The sequence below is a fragment of the Pinus tabuliformis genome, chromosome 6, assembly GCF_031772625.1.
Source record: "Pinus tabuliformis cultivar Carrire ecotype Pingquan chromosome 6, CPIR1, whole genome shotgun sequence".
Classification (NCBI taxonomy): Eukaryota; Viridiplantae; Streptophyta; class Pinopsida; order Pinales; family Pinaceae; genus Pinus; species Pinus tabuliformis.
Genome location: NC_142292.1, coordinates 1,551,539,568 through 1,551,556,732, shown reverse-complemented (window position 1 = coordinate 1,551,556,732; position 17,165 = coordinate 1,551,539,568). Strand labels below are relative to the sequence as shown.

General features: G+C 35.0%; 1 pseudogene; it reads right to left on the bottom strand.

Annotated features, from left to right (window-relative positions):
- The window catches only part of LOC149264647 (L-ascorbate oxidase homolog), a 42,195-nt pseudogene extending 25,531 nt beyond the window's left edge, over nt 1–16,664 (bottom strand).
- Between the last annotated feature and the right edge of the window lie 501 nt (nt 16,665–17,165).

Sequence of the window (17,165 nt, the reverse complement as noted above, 5' to 3'; positions counted from 1 at the left end):
AGGTAAAAGAAGATCATGATAGTCTTAAACACTTTTTAGAACACAGATTATCCTCTGAAGAGCAACAAAAATGGGTCACAAAGATGTTGGGTTATGACTTTAAAATCATCTACGAAAAAGGGAAGCGAAATGTTGTGGCAGATGAACTATCAAGAAAGGATAAGGACGTGGAAGCATTATTGTATGCCATTTCTATTATCCAACCAGATTGGATAAATGAAGCAAGGGAGGAATGGAAGAATGACGAAGAAGTGTGGGCACTTATTCAAAAGTTACAAAAATATTCCAGTACATCTAATACATTTAGCTCGAAAAATTATTCGTCATGGTACAAAGATCGCTTATATCTATGTAAGAATTCCCAACTCAAACAAAATATTCTTATGGAATTGCACACTTCTCCCTTAGGAGGGCACTCAAGATTTTTAAAAAATTATCACAGGATTAGGAAGGAATTCTTTTCGGATAGCCTTAAATCGGATATTCAAAAGTTTGTGGCAGAATGTTTGGTTTGCCAACAAAATAAAGTTGAAACAATTAAGACCCCAGGTCTATTACAACCTTTATCCATTCCAAGCCAACATTGGGAGGAGGCTTCGATGGATTTTATCACAGGTTTACCCAAGTCTAAAGGAAAGAGTTTCATCATGGTGGTAGTTGATAGACTTACCAAGTATGCACACTTTTGTGAATTATCACATCCATTTAAGGCCAATACAATTTCTAGTGCATTTATGGAAACAATGCAAAAGCTACATGGAAACCGAAAGATTATTGTAAGTGATAGAGATCCCATTTTCACTGGAAATTTTTGGACAGAATTATTTTCTTGTCTTGGTACTCAGTTAGCTCATAACTCATATTATCATCCTCAATTTGATGGGCAAACTGAGATAGTAAACAAATGTTTGGAAGGATATCTTCGTTGCTTTGTATTTGATAAACAAACAAAATTGGTCAAATGGTTTCCTCTGGCTGAATGGTGGTATAACACTTCCTTCCATACTACAACAAAAATGACCCCATTTATGGCACTTTATGGATATCATCCACCATCCATCACATCATATTTAAGAGAAAATTCTAAGGTTCAAGTAGTGGAACATCACATTGAGCATCAAGAACAAGTTCTCCAACTCTTAAAGGATAACCTCACGTTGGCACAAAATAGAATGAAACAACAGGAAGATCAACATCACAGTGAAAGATGCTTTGATGTAGGTGACTGGGTATTTCTATGGTTGCAACCATATAAAAAAATGTCCCTCAAGTAAGCTAAGAAGGATAATAAATTATCACCAAAGTATTATGGTCCGTACAAGGTGTTGCAAAAGATTTGTACTATGGCATACAAATTGGAGCTTCCTGCAGCTTCTCGAGTGCACCCAGTTTTCCATGTTTTATGTTTAAATAAGGTTATAGGTGACAAGCTCCCAGTTCAAACAATATTGCCACAACTTGACGTGGAAGGAAAAATTATATTGGAACCGGAAGAAGTCACAGAAACAAGAACTTGAGAACCACGAAATCAATCAATTTCAGAGTATCTCATCAAGTGGAAGAACTTATCTGCTAAAGATTCCATATGGGAGGATGAGAATTTTATACAGAAGCATCTAGAACTACTTAAGCGTGGAGGACAACACTTTTTTGAAGGAGAGGGGAATGTTAGGTCCCTATAATACTAGTGATTCCCCCATTACTATTGTCGTTGTATCCCTTATTAATATTGTTGTGCCCCTATTGTCCCCATATTGTTATTATTGTGCCCCACAAAATCCCTCTATTTTTATTTTTGTTCCTTTATATTATTATTGTTAGGTCGGCTTGGTTATATGTGTGGAGAAGAAGATGAACAAAAAGAAGTCTTAACATGGGGTGAAATCCCAACATAGGGATATGCGACTATAGAAAGATAGCCTGTATACATGAACATTTAACTGTATACTAATAGAAGATTTTGAAATTTTTTGCTAGAGATATAATATGTCTCTCTCTATACCTTTTGGGGTAATCGCTAGCTTTAGTAAGTTAAAAATATGGTTTGCATGATTATAGTTTTTTATAAAGATTATAGATCATGTGTCTAATTTTTTTTAATCAATGGCTATAAATGTAGTTTTTAGGATTGCCATAACTCTTCACGTAATTCTTTAAAGTGTGCTAGCTCAATGGAAGAGTGCTTGCCTTACAAGCAAGAGGTTGGTGGTTCGATTCCATTGTGTGCTAACATGAATTAATCAACGATTTTGTAGTTTAATTTTAATTAAATGTTTTTTATATCGATTTATTTTGATGGTGAGATATTTCTGGATTCATTGTTTTATATATTCTCTAGAGAGATGAAAGTGCTCTTTAAATAGAAATTGTATTGTCTTTAGAGAGGCAATAGCTACTATTAAAGACAGATTGTCTCTAATCTGAGTGTTGTCTCTAGAGAGACAAAAATGAAATTGTCTCTTAAGAGACAATAATTCTTGTGTTATATATTGTCTTTATAGAGACAAATTTTTAAGACAACTTCTTTTAAGACAATATCTTTAAGGCAATAATTTTGAAGACAATAATCTTTAAGACAATAATTTTTTAGACAACTACTTAAAGACAATATTTAAGACAATACACAAGTTTTTTTTTGTCTCAAGTTAAGACAATTTACCCAAAAATTGTCTCAAATATTGTCTTAAAGTCCTCCTTTATGTAGTAGTGTGTGAGACAGAGGAAACCCGCATTACCATTACAGCCAGTCAACATTGAATAACCATTTGAACAATGGGGATTGGATATAATAGCTGAGATCATTCATCTCTCTTCAAAGTAGCATAAATATATCCTTATAGCAACTGATTACTTCACAAAATAGGTGGAAGCAATTCCACTTAAGGTAGCCAATTCTAAAAACATCATTGACTTTATTGACCAGTTTATGATCACCAGATTTGGTCTGCCATCTCCCTCATGTTTGATAATGCATCTTATTTTTCAGGAAATACTATGATAGAATTTGCTCTTTAAAGAGGTTTTAAACTTAAATACTCTACTAACTATTATCCTCAGGGAAATGGCTTAGCCGAATCTACAAACAAAAATCTCATAAGAATTATTAAATGAACCATTGATTAAAGTTAGAAAAACTGGCACAAATATTTAATATTTTCTCTATGTGTAGATCGAATAAAAAAAAACCTCAATAGGCACTTCTCCTTTCAATTTGGTTTATGGGAAATAGGTTGTCCTTCGTACAAATGTAGCTCTTCCCTCTCTAGCCCTAGTTCAATTTATTGAAGAAACTCCTTTGTCTTCTATGAAAGGGAGATAATCACAAATCCTTAAGCTCGAAGAAGAAAGAGAAAAGGCCAAAATCACACATGCACATCATCAACAGTTAGTCAAATCTTCTTTTGATGCAAATTTTGTAAGTTCAAAATCCTTCCAACTCAAAGACTTGTTATTAAAATGGGATAAAGCACACGAGGAAAAAGGTAAACATACCAAATTCCAATGAATGTGTCTTGGATCATTTCATATTGTGGAATAATTAGGGCCATCAACCTTTTTATTGCAATACCTATCATGCAAGAGAGATTCTCTGCCTGTTAATGGGAAAATCCTGAAAAAATATTTTTCATAGGAGATAACCTCTTCTATTCATTGTATATTATTGTTTTTACCTTTTAGGAAAAAAAATGTTCAGTAGCATTTACTCTTGGCCTTTATAATAATAGTCTTTTTTATATTTTGACTTTTCTCTTGTATAAGTAGAGATTATTAAGAAAACATTTTTTACATTCGAAACATAAGCTAAGTTCTATCTCTCTGAAATTGCTTGTCCTCTACCAAAAGTAGTTATCCTTTGATGAAACTCAAATTTGTACAAGAACATTTGTTCTACAATCAATTAAGAAAAGTATCTATAACAAATCAACGAATCTCTACAGAAAAGCATCTTTAACTCTATAATTGTCATCCAGAACATCTTAAGAAGTCAATGACTCTCCCCATCTAGTTAGCTTTCATTTTTTAGAATGTAATTCTAAAATATGCTTAAACTTAAAGGATAAGAGGTCTCATCAAGAGCTGACTTACCATGCTCATAGGGAAATAACTAGCTGACATTACCAATAATGCATATCAAAACATGGTAATGGCTTGAGATTGTATCAATCAAAAGCCAAAGGGTCTCATCAAGAGCCAACTTGTCCAGTTAAGTTACAACCAGTGAGTGGCATTGTCAATTTTGGTCACCAAACCTAGACAATGGCCTTTAAGGAGAGAAATGAAAATTTTAAAGAAAAGAGAATTGTTTAGAAAACAGAAAAAGAAAGTAAGTATATGAATCTGAACTTATCTTTAGAAATTTGCATACTGAATCATTGTTCGTTAAAAGGTAACCCTATCAAGGATATGGATGCCTGCTGGCAGCAGAGGTTCTACCTATGACAATTGAGTACACCTAAAAGTTGCTTTGTGAGAGTCCCCTTTTTTTATCTTTAAAACCAAGTAATGGCTAATGTAGACAAAGCAATTTTCATATTGAAGAGGATAATTAAATGGATGATAATTAAGTAGATTTTTTTTTTATTATTTAGAGAAATGTTACTTATGTTATATTTCATGTATTTTATTTTTTGAACTACCTTTATTTTGGATGTCTTTAGAAATTTCAAAAAACTATCAAAGATAATTGGTTCTTCCAGCGAATCGCAAATTGTTGTGCTATTCAATAACCCCTCCATTTATTAATATAACAGCTAATATGCTATCAATAAATGGGGACCCTTAAAAAATCATTCCAAAAAACAAATTTAGCATTTAGACACATCCTTTTAAATTCTTGGAATAAAACAAGATATCAAGTCAAAACCCTTTGTGAAAGCTAGCAATACTCGCCTTTTCGCATATCAATGAACCGAGTGTGTCAAAAGCCTTATTAACAAGAAAAACACGTGAAATGCAATCTAAAGGAATCACCATGCTTAACCTAGATATCATTAGGTTTTTTCATTAAAAACTAGGTCCTAAGGCATTTCCTCTTGAAATAAAGCTCGTATTGCATAAAGGGCACGCCCTCACGAAGTATGTTGAATCATGTGAAATGCGATATTGCAATGTGATGGTCAAACTTATTGCATCACGTCAGAAATACTTAAGGAAGATTTGAAATCTTACAAACCACACAATGTTGTGAAATGCGATAAAAGCCCCGACCCAAGTGGAGCCTATGTTATAAAGTAACACTTAATTCGGCTACGCAAATGAAAAATGATTTAAAGGGTAAAATCCCATTAAACAAGCTATGCTTTAAAAAACAATAAAGAACCTCGTGCATCTCACATCCCACAGATAACTAAGGAACTTTAAAGAAAGCACATAATCAATTACGCGATAATGTGATTTGCAATATTGCATCACAATCGCAAAATTGAAATTTTCGCAAATCAAATCTCATAACCTCAAAAAGTTGTATTCATGTTTTATGATGTGGAACATTAATGAGCAATAAAGGTAGTGATAACAAATCATTAGTGGGAATTTACAATGGGTTACTGGCATTTATGTTTGAAAAGTAGCTCGACATGATACGATATATTTTCATTTGCATTTAACTAAAACTCCTTTGTTGTCACCATTTCAAGGTTATCTGTACCATTTATTATTATTTTCATTCTCACTTGTGTCTATCCAATTTCTTCTGCTTTTCACCATTTCAGGAAAAATCCGCAGCAAGAAATGTTAGGAGAAAGGGCGAAGAAGGGAAAGGGAGCCATGTTTGAAAAGTCAGAAATGATCCCTCTATTATTTGATACTACGTGTAGTAGAGACAGAGGAACTTCAACATGGGAAACCATGTATGATTTGTTAGAAGAAGAGAAACCAAGGCCTTTGGTAGTAAAAGCCACTTTCGATGCTCATGTTTCCTTCGACGCTTCTTTTCACGGTAACATGCTCGTTTCTACACTGCATAGTGGCAAGGCCGAAGATAATCCCATACATAGATATGGTCAAGTGGATAATTGACGTGGTGGACGTCTTGGACAGAGAATTCAAGAATTGTAGGCAGGGGGTTATGGGATCTTTTTCAGCAGACAACCTACGACTTATGTATAATCTGCCAGAGCCACAAAATCTCTACAATAAATAGTTCCTCAAGAAATTTACTAAGGACAATGAAGACCCAACATACATTATGCGGGCCTGGATAGAAAACAAAAGAAAGACAAAATAGGATAAGACGGTTATGTATTCTACGACATCTATTTTGCACACTTATATTCTTGCAGTAGTCATGCTATGTAGATTGTTCGGTAAGCCTGATAGCACCAAATTTTCCCTGGAGTGGCTGCCATTAATAGAAGCAGTTGTGAATGCAACAATAATGAATTGGGCTCAAATTTTATCTGGTAATTTGGCGAAAGAAATTATTGAGTATAGGAGAAAGAGGAGTCCCCCTTTAAGGGTTTATCCCCCATTTTTCATGAGTGCCTTTGTAATGGATGCAATCTGTTTTAGCTCTAAATTTCCTATTATGTGATGGAAGTGGATTGTGCAAGACCCGCTTTCTATCCATGTGTACCATAAGATTTTGTGAGAGTCTCAGTTTTACCCCTATTTTTACAACTTTTGTCAAGGATTTATGCTACCCATCCATAAACAACTCTATAATGCAATTGCCCCTAGGTTTTCCAAAGAAGCTGAAGTGGATATTTTTCCTATAGCAAGATTGTTTGGGGAGTAGACATTTACTTATATCAGAGTATTTGGGAAATTTCTTCACTGCATGTCCTTCCATACTATGTCCCCGACAAGTTAATGGCCAGGGAGATAGCCTACCAAATGACAAGGGAAGGTGGGATGAGAAATGGGTTGAAAGAACAGAAGAAGGTTATTTGGCCTACATTTCCATTGTAATGTAGTGCGGTTTCACTACATGATTTCAGAAATGTAGCCAAACTGATAGAACCAGTAATGCAGTATGACCCAAATGGCACTGTTAAGAACTTCACTACTATGGTGAAAGTGAAACCATTCACCCATGAGGAAGACACCTTCGATGACCTATTCTTACAAAAAGAACCATTTTCAGATGTGACGCATATGGAATAACTACTTTTTTCCCTAGATGATGTTGAAGCTTTTCATCTGTACAAAAATAGAAGATTAAAGAAGGTCCCATTGGACCTATTACAGATTGAACCAATAAGGGAGAAAACTCCGAGTGTAAGCTTGGAGGACAGCTCCAAAGAAAATTTCGAAGAAAATTTTGAATCATAGACCCATGAGAGGTCTACTCATGATTCAGAGCACTCATATAAGAAGTCTCTAAATTGGGGAGGCAATAAAAATAAAGAGTCTGAAAGGGACATAGTCGAAAATATAGAAGAGACAACCGAGAGAACCTTGACAAAGAAACAGGTAGAAATTCACTCTACTTCCACTCAGTCAGCAAAACCCCCTATTATTGATTTGGAAAAGGAATGGGAGAATTTCAACGAGAAGCTTCATACAGATGAACAAACATCTGAGATACAAACTCCACAACACAAGTCAAATGAAGAAATAACAGTGGAGAAGAATGTAGCCACTCAGGATGTTGAAGTCATTCCTGTCACCCCCACTTCAGAAATTATTTATAGTCTTCCTCACAAAGCTGTTGCTAAGAGACAAAGGAAGAAGAGAAAGCTAGATGTTGCAGCTATTACAACTCCCAACAATGAACCAATGGACATTGTATAGAAAGACTCGCCCATGGACCCATCTGAAAACCTCACAAGATTGTCGCAATTTGCAAGGGCATATGCTACGACAACTATTGACAAAGTGACAGAGGTCCAAATGCTGCTTAGAGAAAATGAACAAAATATTCTGCTGTTGGAATAACAATTAGCTCAGGAGAAATCCAATCAACAAGCAGAATTACAAGTAGCCTAGCTCCAACATGAATTTGAAAAGATACAAATACAACATCAGGTCATCCTAGAGGAAAGAGATGCATGAATACAAGCCATGATAGATAAGTATAAATAAAATCTGCAAATCGATGAGTTCATAAAGGAAGCACTCAATATTAGCTCCCAACTAATGTAGCAAAAGGAAGTTCTATGCCAGAAAATCTCGCAAATAAGTCCTTATTGTGAGATCAGGGATAAGCTAACAAGCCAAGTTGTCAACATGAGACTTGAGTATGACGAAATCCATAAAAGGGTTTCTGACTTTATTACCTAGCAAGAATCAGAAGAAGGGATAAAGGCTAATTTACCAAAGGTTGAGGAATCACACTAAGACATCTTGTTCCCAGATTGGGATTCACGACTCAAGCAAGTAGAAAAGAAAACAACAGTCATAGAAGCAACAACAAAGAGCATCGTAGAAGCCATCAAGAACAATCTACATGGTGCCAACCTGGTTGCAGAGTCTATACCAGGATTTCTTCCAAATGCCAAAAAATTAGAGCAACAGTGGAGGTAGGCAGCAAAAGAAAAGGAGGAGGTGATCAGACATATGGGAAAACTAAACTAGGAAGCATACTGGTAGTTCTTAGTGAAACCATACAGCCAGTGGATGACCTTGTGATGCTTAACTACCTCCACACAAAAAAATCGTTCCAGCACTAATAGATGCTATATTACTGGGCAGTTCAAATCTGCGATCAACCAACTGACATAGCTCAAGCCTATGACATATATTTGCGATCTCAAAGATCGAATGCAAAGGATTTAGTCTCTTAGTTTATTTTTTTTTAGTTTTATTTTTGCATAATCTGAGGCAGGTCATTTAAATCTCCTCAATTATTTATGTATAATCTATTTTAAGACCTATATTTTAGTATTTAAACCCCTCTCATGAATTTAGAGAGGGGTCCAGAAATTTTATCAGAAACATTCTTCAAAACATGCACTTTTGTGCCTTTGACGAGGTTCTTATGGAATAAATGGAACAAGATCTATTTTCTCTTAAATGTTTAGCATGCTCTACTGAAATGCACTTTTTTACTCTTATAATATGTTGGATTGATTGGAATTAAATCAATATTGTTGAAGCGCATGAGCAGGAATCGTCATATATGGCACTTTTATCTTTTGATCTTATTTTATTTATGTATCAGTCAATAATTCTTCTTTCAATTGTTTTATGTATGAAATTCTAAAATATAGTTAGCATTATTGCACTTTTGTATGATGTTGGCTTTGACTTTATTATGAATACATGAACGATTTATATGCGATATATCTTTGACAATCGTTTTAGCTAATTATATATCCAAAATGATTATTGTTAAACGATTTCGCTTCGTATTGCAGTTGAACGATCTTTATTACCAATTTCTATAGGACATTATTGTAGATCACATACTTTGTTTTATTCCCAGGTATATTTATATTCAAATAGTGTTGAAACTAGGATATATGCATGTGTTTAGTAGTTTATATTAGATTACACTTAGCTTAAATCATTCCCCCGTTACATCATATATCACCCCATCAACACTATAAAAATCTCATTGGGGAATTAGTCTGATTATCCGCAGTCGGAGCCACTGCACCAAACAGAAAAAGAGCTACTAACCAAGGTCTGGATTGGGTGGTTTTCCCCCATGTCGTAGCAATTATTTTGAGGGTTTAATAGTTTGGTAGGTCAAGGTGTAAAAAGGTTGTCTAGTTACCAATCAAGCCCAAGACATAACAATTCAAGCCTTTAAGAAGGTAATTTCGTTTTCTCTACTGATTGTAGATTTTTTCTATAGGAAGTTTATGTTTGAAATAAGTTATGGTGAATGTGTTGGGTTGAATGGAGGAATCACGATGCGATGTGGGTGGTCTTATTATCCCAACAATAGTAGTTTCCTCTATCATTTGAGTGTGGGAGCTTTTTTGTGTTATTACTTTTGTCATGGTGGTTTGTTGTTCTTTCAATCTTCTGGGCCTAGTTTTTTCCTATTGATTTTGTCACGTACGACCTTGTAAGGAATGGGAGGTAGAATAAGGAAGTTGGATGTAAGGTTGGGACTACTATCATTGTATATTATTGTAGCGAGAGGGAAGAGAAGTGGTGTGGTGGTGTGGTGCTGTTAGAAGAGTGAGGCCCTTCGACTACTCCAAAGGGGAGGGTTTCGTTTTGTCTGGGAGATGGAAGCCATGTGAGAAAGTGGTGGATTTAGTTGTGGGAGGAGGTTTTTTCTACAAGGTGTTGGTTCCAGTTGGTTAGTGCACCTAGACGAGTCATTCTTAAATAAAGTGTTGATCGGTGGAGTTTTATATTGGGGGAGCATGACATGGAAGGTATAGTTGTTGTTTACTATTGGGACAAAGGGCTTCCCTCTGACATGGTCTTCCCGATTGTTGGAAGGAAGAGCAAGCAGGGCTTAAAAGGAATTCATAATATCACTCTCAGGTGGATTCATGAGCAATTGGATCACTTCGAAGGGATAACGGAAAATATGGAGTCCCATGTTCATGAGGAATTCTGACACCCATTAGAGGTTTAGTGGGACATTCAAGCTCTAGGAAATCTAGTTTCATATTGAGGATGGTGATATTCATTTTATCTTTTGGGCAATTTTGGTCCTTGTGGATTATTGGTCTTGGGTCTAATTATTTTTTGTTGTTACCATCTATGTAGTTTTTCTTATATCTACTGGCCAATAAATCTAGTAGGAGTGAGGCCTTTAATATTTGGAAGATGTGTTGTCCATGATGTAAAAATGGCATAATTTAATGGAAACAGTTGATTCACAAAAAATATATGGTTACAAAATAATTATTTTATTTTATATGATAATATGGATCTACAAAATTATTTGTACTTTTATTTATGATGGTGATGATTAATGTCCACTAAGACTTAATGTGGTCTATTAGAAATTAATAAAGTAATAGATTAATTGAGACTCTCTAATGTTTTATTTCTATTGTCAAAGAGAAGGCAAGAAGCATTCCTAGATCATTATAGTTTTTCTAACTTAACAAGTCAAAATGGTTTCTAGTGTGGCAACCTTTTTGGAAAGGAGAATGGATGTGATTACGAGTCAGGCAATCCAAGGGAAACTGATTTTCATCTTCAACCCTCGTATTCCAAAGGTGATAGATTCTTTCATCCTAGTGTGTTTTAGGAATAGAACAATGCCCAGTTTCACTTTGAAGCTCATGAGAATTAGTTCTTATCTTCACAATGTTCATTTTCTTCTTATCACTAGTCAAGAAATGAAGATAATTATGGTTAGCAAGAGTGGGTTTTGTCACTTCAATTGAATTTTTTTAATTTCTTTTTTTTTATTATTATTTTAGCCAACATTTGAATGATTACATGGGTGCTAAGACATCTCCCGCATACTTTAACCTTTTATTATTTACATTTGCACCACTACAACATCGCCCCCATACTAGGTTATAAAATGCCTCTCAACACAATTATTATTACACATATAATTACTATAGAGTGCATCTCAATGCAATTTTTATTACACATATAATTGTTATATAGTAAACAAGCACTACATGGTTGCTAGTACTTGCCACTTAGTTAAGCTAAATTAAAGTAAAAATATTGAATTAAAGTTTAGTGTTAATGTTTAGTATCAAGTCAATTTAGGTATTAATAATTGGTATATTGAGGTATTTTGTTAATTGTAACTCGGCATTGTGGTGGTGGAGAATCCAATCCTACCCAACGTTAATAATAATGTATTATTGTAGTGACAATGTTTTTGTTGAGAAGGTTTTCCATTTTATTTTTTTTACATTTTCTATGTAAAGTATAGATAGATATATTTTAAATGGTAGATCTTCTTGTTAGATATATTTGTGAAAGATAGGTTGAATATATTCCTTAAAAAAAATATAAATATTAAAAATTGAGTTTTTGTATTTAAGAATTCTATTTTTTTGTCGTTTCCTATGAAGCTTAACAACAAAAAATATAAAAGTATCTAAAACTCATGGCATAAATATTTAATTTGCATCCAAAAATTACGACAAAAAAATATGAGGAAATTATCCACAGGGAAATGTGTTATGCAAAGGCTATGATAATAATCATTACAGAATAAGACATGGACCAATCATATCGGAGATAAATAATTTTCAATATTAATAAAAAATAAAAAAATCAATCCATAATGTTAAACTATGGAGAGGTTGCAAAATATTTTAGTAAAAAACAAAGTAATACTTGGTCTAAGGGAAAAATCTAATGCATAATATCATGCCTTGTAGGTATAATAATTATATTCATTTTACAACTTGAGTGAGCCTAATGACTAAGAGGACATGTTTCCTCCTAAGAGGTCACCAGTTCAAATTCAAAGGGGGGTAGATTATGTACACATGCAATAGACTTTAGTAGTCAAACTTCTCGGTGGAGATAAGTCCCTTTTCCCACAAATAAGGGAGTCTCATTCACCAATTGGGGGTTTGACTTGACCATAAAGTTATTATTATTATTCTTATTATTAATTTTTTAATAATAAAAATATTACGAATTAAATAATTGTGCTATTTTTTCTGTAAATTAATACTTTATATTATCAAAATAAACTCAAAAGAACATGTTTGTTACATTTATCTAGTAGAGGAGTTCTCTATGATTTTCTTGGGATACAAAGACAGGAATACAAAGGTACCATAGACTAAAACTTTACTAATTAATCCCCATTCCAAAAAGAAGCCATACTACTAAATCGAGATTACAAAGTCCCTGCTTGTTGGGATATCTTCACCAGAAAATAGCAGAAAACTAAAATGTTAACATGCATATGCATCATTCATATTCAAAAGAAGTATGGGAGCAAGGTCCTGTTACACAACATTTTGTCACTGTCCCCGTACTCCCTATTCCTTGATCTTGGAGGACCTCTATATTGAACCCCACATGCTTTGCCTTCATGAAGAATCTCCCATTGTGTCCCTCTTCATGAGCAGATAAATTCCATTTTGTACCATTTCTCGTGAAACTCCTGTTTTGCCTAGTTTACAAGATCGGAGCTAACGGCCTTTGTCTGCCCCGCCCTTATGTGTAGAGATTAGAAATACTCCTTGTGCTAACCGGAGAGACCGAGCTATGTTCTAGTCGCGTCGGTCCTATTATGGAATGTTTTTTAAAGTAGAGCTGAAGCTTCTAGCTCTAGAAGCTCCATAACGAAAGTCAGGTAAATGGTTTGGCCAGATGGGGTCGAGGATGACAGTTTGGGCTTCTTTCCCCTATAACGATGGAATTACCTCAAGCGATAAGTCCTTATCCCATAAGAAGATGATCCATCTCCCATTCATATTTCCTATAAAAACCTCCCTTCTTCTGAAGCACAAACTAGAGTGTTTGAATGTTATAGTCACAGTTGATAATTGCTGAGTTGCTGGTTGAGTGTTGATGATATTTTGGTTTGGAGTAGACAAGAAAGCTATTACTAGTTGTAGTTATCTAGTTGTGTTAGGGAGAAGCGTGTTTTGGTTTGGAGTGAAGTCTCAAGGGAAGAGCCTTAAAACTATTGTTGATTGAGGCCATCATGGAATTCTAGTAGGAGTGTGTGGGAACCTGGTCTTGTCAGAGGAAGACTACAACATCTAGACGAATGGTTGTAATCTCTCTTTGATATTAATATATGCAACTATCGATTCATTTCCTACATGTTTTGTAATATTTCATATTCACGACTTAATGTTTCTTGACTTGTTAAGTCGACTGAATTGCAATTTGTCTATTATTATGTTTGTGTGTTGTTGTTGTTTACTTGTTTCAGGAGCTTGAAGAAGGAAGCGAGAGATTGCTGGAGCGAGCAAGCGATGACATCATCAAGTAGGATAAGTGACCAAGAGGTAGGCCCTCTTGATTGATTGTAACCTAAGGAAATCTTCCATAGAATGTATCTGTTGTGGCTAGGCCCATTATTAGGCTAGAGGAATTCTTTCGTGTCTGCACTTATAATTTTACTTCACCATAGGTCCCCAACACTCGATTTGGGAGGTGCAGTAGTGTAAGAGTCACATTGTATGTCTCCCTCTACATGGGCCAACCTTGCATCTAGCCTATCCAAGGTCAAGCTTTGGTTCCTTAGCATCCTCTAGATGTCCTCTAAAGAATCAAACACATTATACCATTCAACCTATTTATCTTTGACGAACAATCCCAACAGTGCCTTGATCTACCAATGCAAAGCTACAAAGGTCAAATACTGCTTTTTCTGTCCCCTAGTTTGACCATGGTATGGTACCCAAGAAGATACCTCATACATTTTTTCAGAGTCAAAGTAGAATCTCCTTTCCACTCCAATTTCATTTTCCAAATTACGAATTTATCTCCTTTCCTCTAGAGGGACAACATTAAAATAAGTAGTAGCAGAATTATGAGTGAAAAGCCTCATTGTTAGTTAACCTTACGGGTTGCTTCCCCCATCCCGTCTACAACACATGCGTTTCCTGGGCAACATGGTGCAAAATGGGGGCCACACTTGTAAAAATTGCTATAGCAATCATGACCTGCAAAGAAATAGGAGAATGACCCAACCACGACATGCCAGGGCTTTGGAACCACCAAACATAATTGTCACTAAATCTCATATACCAAACCAGAGTAATTGGAAGATACCCTGACTCAAGTCCCACTGAAATAGTTTCCCTCATGGCAGAGGCACAAACCCCTGAATAATTAACCAAATATAGAACCGCAAGATTCTCTACAAACAAGTTTTTCACAATACATTCAAAACTGAATAAAAGGAGGAGGGAAAAGAGACTCTCGACAAGCTATCAATTTCCTTCATTAGAACCCACTTACCAGAATAGAAAACAATCGCAAACATACCAAAATAAAATCCTCTCAACTGAAGCAATAATATATACCACTTAAGACAAAGAGAGAACAAACGCGTGCACTTCCCGCATCCCACCAAATCCTCAAACAAGCTTATAGAAAGAAACTAAAATTGACCCAAGAAAATAAATACTAAAAGGAACAATCTCAGAGAGAGGAAATGACCTATACCAGCTTGTCGTGAGTAAAAAAGGTGAATATCGATAGACTTCCAACTACATACGTTTTAGGTCACTCTAAGACTTCTAGTCACCTAACTCTAATTCGCACCCACCACCTCTTCCTCAACACTAAAACATGTAAATACCACACTGTCTCATTCCCAGGCACTCCTGTAGATGGATTCCTTTCAGTGTAAGGGTGAATAATTTCCACCAATAGTAGGGAGGTTAATGACTTGACCTCATCTCTACTACATACTCTCTCACAGAATGGAAAAAACTAAACTGATGCTCCAAATAAATAGTTGGAGATTTGCCATCTAGTGCATTGCATGTAGATGCATTATGGGGAAAGGTCATGCTCCTTTTTCATAAATACCCATCATGTCCTAGGGTGGCAGGATCAACCCCCAAGGATACCTCATAACCACCATTAACACCCCCATCAGGGAAATCTTTGTCCCTATCCAAGATAGGTTGGAGAGAGTTTGTTGAGCTTACCTAATTCAAAATTGGCCATTTCATGTTGAAACTTAGTTCTTTGTTCTGGCATCCAAGGTTAGCCATGAAATTTGTTGCCTTGTTTCGGGATCTTCTCTAATGTCGTATTACGACATAACCCAACTCCAAAATCAACTGCCTTATACTATCAACTAACCTATTGAGTCTCCAACTCTTCACCAATTTCATGATGAGTACCCATAGATTACCTTTTGTACAATGCTAATATCCAAGTTTGAATCTCCATCAACTTGAAGTGTTCGATAACCTTATGAGACCTTCTCCAAATCTTGGAACTCCACCACATTGTTATCTATAGTCCCACAACTCTTAGAGAAGATTCTTAAGGTATTTTAATTCCAATACTGAAAACACCTCCAAATCTTATAATTCCTAAATTTCTTTTAGTGGTCATGTCAAAATTTAAATTAATGAAGCCTCAAGATAGAGGTAAATTGAATGGGGTGGAAGTATGTAACCTCCAACTATGTGGCTTTACCAATATAGGACATAACTTAGGCTAGATCCAATTTCCTCATAACTTTTTTTCCCTCACTACCAATTTCAGTTTCCTAATCTTTCACCAATTAAACTTTAGCCAAAAATATCTCAAATAATTATACCATTTTATTAGATATAGATAATTTTATTTTCAATAACTATATAAAATAAATAAATAAAAATAATTATTGTATTTTTTTTCTTACAAAACTCTTGTAAAAAATAATGTAAATCATTGTTTTTAAAAATTATATATACATAATATTTTCATTTTAATATTTTTTAGTATACTTCTTATATTCACATAATTGCACTTTAAAGTGTATACTATCTTTCATGAGCTACAGTAACATGTATAATAGACTCTGACCTCTTATCACTTTAAAAGGAGAAAAAATAAGAACATATCCATTTTTACTACATATTTGAAAAGCATTTACATAATTTGATACTTCACGTATAAAAACAATCGCAGATTCCTATATCTGCGATTACTACATCTACATCTTCAGTCCACGCATCTGCCATTACTACATCTACATCTTCAGTCCACGCATCTGCCATCACTATGTCGTGGACTGAAGACGTAGATGTAGTAATGGCAGATGTCTGGTAGTCATTGTATTCCATCTCCACACTGTCGATATCCATGCCATCTTCGGCCCAACTGTTTGCCATCACTACTTCCCATCTTTCTGCCATTTTACTACTGTACTCTAAGAATGCCGGTGCTTAAAGTTTTAGAAGCACAATGCACTCTTCTTTCAATATATAACAACGTGTATCTCTCCATTTACTCCCTTCGATCACGCCGTGGCGCGCCAACAAATTCCGTATTTCAGGCTGCGGAGAATCAGAAATTTTAATAGTTGGTATCCCTCTACGATCATTTCACGGCTATATTTCTCAAAGAGTTCTTCCATTTTAGTACTGTACTCTAAGAATGCCGGTGCTTAAAGTTTTAGAAGCACAATGCACTCTTCTTTCAATATATAACAACGTGTATCTCTCCATTTACTCCCTTCGATCACGCCGTGGCGCGCCAACAAATTCCGTATTTCAGGCTGCGGAGAATCAGAAATTTTAATAGTTGGTATCCCTCTACGATCATTTCACGGCTATATTTCTCAAAGATTATTCTGCAGATGTTCATGCATGCATAACTCACTAGAATCCTTAATATCAATTCCCTTTATAACGTAA